The 3,826-nt window shown below is 40.8% G+C and overlaps 1 pseudogene; it reads left to right on the top strand.

The window, feature by feature from the left end:
- The first annotated feature begins 536 nt into the window (after positions 1-536).
- Positions 537-656, top strand: LOC136031592 (5S ribosomal RNA; annotated as a pseudogene).
- Positions 657-3,826: the final 3,170 nt, after the last annotated feature.

The raw sequence follows: 3,826 nt of genomic DNA, 5'->3' as shown, positions 1-3,826 counted from the left end.
GAAAAGAAAGCTATTTGCAGCGCATTTTACAGATATGCTAAGTTTCTACTGCGTCTCCCTTTGTGGCACAGCAATGGCGACATCTCCAGGAAATATAAGGTCACCAACCCTTCCATGGTCATAGAGAGAAGAATCTCCAAATTCAGTACCAATGTTTTAAGGGCCAACCACCCCTGGACTAGTATTATTTTATAATATTTGTAGTGGAAGTGCATTTAAAATTTTGCTTTTCTTTCTTTTTATTTTATATACTCCGTCTTTTCCGCTTTTGACGGGTAATAAATTAATAAAAATAATAACAATAATAGCAATGGTGAGGGGAAGAGGATGGGAGTCCCTTCGGTATATATATATATATATATATATATATATATATATATATATATATATATATATATATATATATATATATATATATGTATATATATATATATATATATATATATGTATATATATTATATATATATATATATATATATATATATACCATATATATATATATATATATATATATATATACCGAAGAATATACATATATATATAGCCATACCACGTTTGAAAGTACCCAGTCTCGTCAGATCCTGGAAGTCACACAACGTCGGGCCCGGTCAGTACTTGGATGGGTGACCGCCTGGGAACACCGGGTGCTGTTGGCATTTTTTTTTTTTTTTTTTTTTTTGTGGTTGCTGGTCTGGGGGTCTGACTCTTGCTTATGGTGGGAGAGGTCTCGGGTTCGAATCCTTGATCATCCCAATTTTTTTTTTTTTTTTTTTTTTTTTTTTTTTTTTTTTTTTTTTGACCTTGTGACAGCGGAGTGGTTAGAGCAAGGCCCGGAGACAGCCGGGCCGAAGTTCAATCCCCCGTGTCGCAAGGAAGCCTAATACATATCTTCTAAGCGTACAATTTTTTTTTTTTTTTTTTTTTTTTTTTTTTTTTTTTTTTTAAAGCCGTCCTGGTCGAGTTGGTTGGTGCGCTGGATTCAGGATCCTTTGTCTGAGAGGGACGCGGGTTCGAATCCCAGTGTACCCAATTCTTCAGTTGGGACGGGGGTCAGTGGCGTGACTCTGTAAGCTTAGCCAGAGTCGACCCAGCTCTAAATGGGTACCTGGAGAAATCTGGGGAAGGTAAACAGGAAGGGTGTGTGAAAGCACAGGATGGCTGGCCCCCAACCCCCCATTGCACTTCCTGGCTGAAGGGCCAAGAAACGGAGATCAGCACCGCCGGTAGGGACTGTAAAGTCTAATGCCGTATCCTTTACCTTAACCCTCCTGGCCGGGTTGGTTGGTGCGCTGGATTCGGGATCCTTTGTCTGAGAGGACGCGGGTTCGAATTCCGGTGTACCCAATTCTTCGGTTGGGACGGGGGTCAGTGGCGTGACTCTGTAAGCTTAGCCAGAGTCGACCCAGCTCTAAATGGGTACCTGGAGAAATCTGGGAAGGTAAACAGGAAGGGTGTGCACAAGCACAGGATGGCTGGCCCCCAACCCCCCATTGCACTTCCTGGCTGAAGGGCCAAGAAACGGAGATCAGCACCGCCGGTAGGGACTGTAAAGTCTAATGCCGTATTTTACCTTTATTACCTTTACCTATATATATATACTAGCTGGGTCCCTTGCTATCCCAGCTAAGATCTTGTCTAAAGGTCCACCTTTCAAACAACTTGGCAGTCATAGGCAGAACGCACATTTTAATTGTCAAAATTGCTTGGAGGGCGACCAGCCCCCTCCCACGCCCATAAATTTCCCAAACAAAGTCAGTCAAAATTTTGATACAGCCATTTTGTTTAACGCAGTTGAATGGTCTGGAAATAATGTCTTTGGGGACTACCACCCCCATACAGTCCTCAGGGAAAGGGCTTTAAGTTATGCCCTTGGGGCATATAAGGTTTTTATTGAAAGGGTGGTTGTGTAAGCTTCGGAGGGGGCTCATTGGATTTTTAACAGAAGTAATGGTGCCCTTTTTAGGAGAAACAGTGACTGGAGGGCAGATACCCCCCCCCCTCACACACACGTCGTATTGTACTGAAATGTATCCAATTGAAATTTTAAGACAGTATTTTATTCAATATAGTCCGAAGATCATATAACAAGGCTTTTGGGATTTAAAGAAACATCTAGAGCCTGGGGTAAGGGTTGTAGGTTATGGCTTGGGGGTATTTAATGTTTTTATGGAAGAGATGGTTGTATAAATTTTAGAGGAGTCTCGTTTGGTTGAAAATTGGAAATTCTAGTTCTCTTTTAAAAGTTAAAAGTGATAGAAGGCAACTGGCCCCCTCCTAACTACCCTTCTTTTCACCAAACGCATCAGATTGGAATTGTGAGATAGCTATTTTGTTCAAAAAAGTCCAAAAACATATACAATTGTCTCTAGGGTTTGCAAATCCCCCAGAGACCTGGAGCAAGGTTTGTAAGTTATGCCCTGGAGGCATATAAGGTTTTTATGGAATGGCTGGTCGTATAAACTTCAGATGGGGCAATTTGATTTGAAATTGGAAATTATAGTGCCCTCTTTAAGAGTTAAAAGTGATTTGGCAGCAACCAGCCCCCTCCCCCTCCCCACCCATCATTTCCACAGAAACATGCAGTCAAAATTTGAAATAGCAATTTTGTTTAGTGTAATTGAAGGGTCCGGAAGTTATGTCGTTAAGGATGCCAACCACCCCGCAGCCCTCAGGGTATGGGTTGTTAGTCATTCCCTAGAGGCATGTAAGGTTTTTGTAGAAAGAGTGGTGTTATATACTTCAGAGGGGTCTCATTGGATTGGTAATCCAAAAGTGCCCTTCTTAAGAGTCAAAGTGATCAGAGGGCAGCTACCCCCCGCCCCCCTACACGTCGTATTTTTCCCAAAATGCATCCAATAGAAATTTTTTGATAGCCATTTTATTCAAAATAGTTCAAAGATCATATAACAGGGCTTTTGGTGTTGTTACCAACCACCAGGGTCTGGGGTTAAGGGTTATAAGTTATGTAAGTTAATTGCCCGGGGGCAATTGAGATTTTACGGAAGGCATGGTTATATAAACTTTACAAGTTGCCCATTCTCTTGAAAATTGGAAGCACTAGTTCCATCTTCAGAGTCAAAACTGATGGAATTCAACTAGCCCTCTCTTAACTACCCCTCTTTTCATGAAACGCATCTGGTTAAAATTGGGAGATACCCATTTAACAAAAATATAGTCCAAAGAACATATAAAAATGCTTCTAGGTCGAAAAAATCCCCCAGAGAACCGAGGAAAGGGCTTAATTTATGCCCTGGGGGCACATGAAGTTTTTATAGAATGGGTTGCCGTATAGACTTCATACGTGGCTCACTTGATTTGAAATCGGAAGTTATATTGCCCTTTTAAGAGTAAAAAGTGATTTAACAGCAACCAGCTTCCCCCCCCCCCCCCCCGCATGCCCATCATTTCCCGAAAAACATCCAAACAAACTTTTGAAACATCTACTATTCAGCATTGTTGAAAGGTTCAGTTATTATGTGTTTGGCGATGTCAACTCCCTTCCCCCAAGGCCTCAGGACAAGGGTTGTGCGTTAGGCAATTTGATCATTGTTTACATATAGAATATGTTATTCAGAAAAAGTATGCATGTTTGACTGCTACTTTCCCAAAATACGAAGGGCATTAAGGTATGTCTTTCAAGGATTATCGAAGATAGTGTTGAACTAAATCAAAAAAGATTATGTGCATATGGGTTGTCAAAAGAGTGTAACTAAGGAATGACTGAGAATATTAATTTCGAACTGCCAGAAAATGATAAGGGAGATGATCAATTGACCAAAAAGGCCAAATTTGCGTGCTACTTCTATTACTAATACTATCACTACTA

Source organism: Artemia franciscana, chromosome 9 (assembly GCF_032884065.1).
Source record: "Artemia franciscana chromosome 9, ASM3288406v1, whole genome shotgun sequence".
Taxonomy (NCBI): Eukaryota; Metazoa; Arthropoda; class Branchiopoda; order Anostraca; family Artemiidae; genus Artemia; species Artemia franciscana.
The sequence above is the reverse complement of the archived record's forward strand: the minus strand, read 5'-3'. Positions and strand labels throughout refer to the sequence as shown.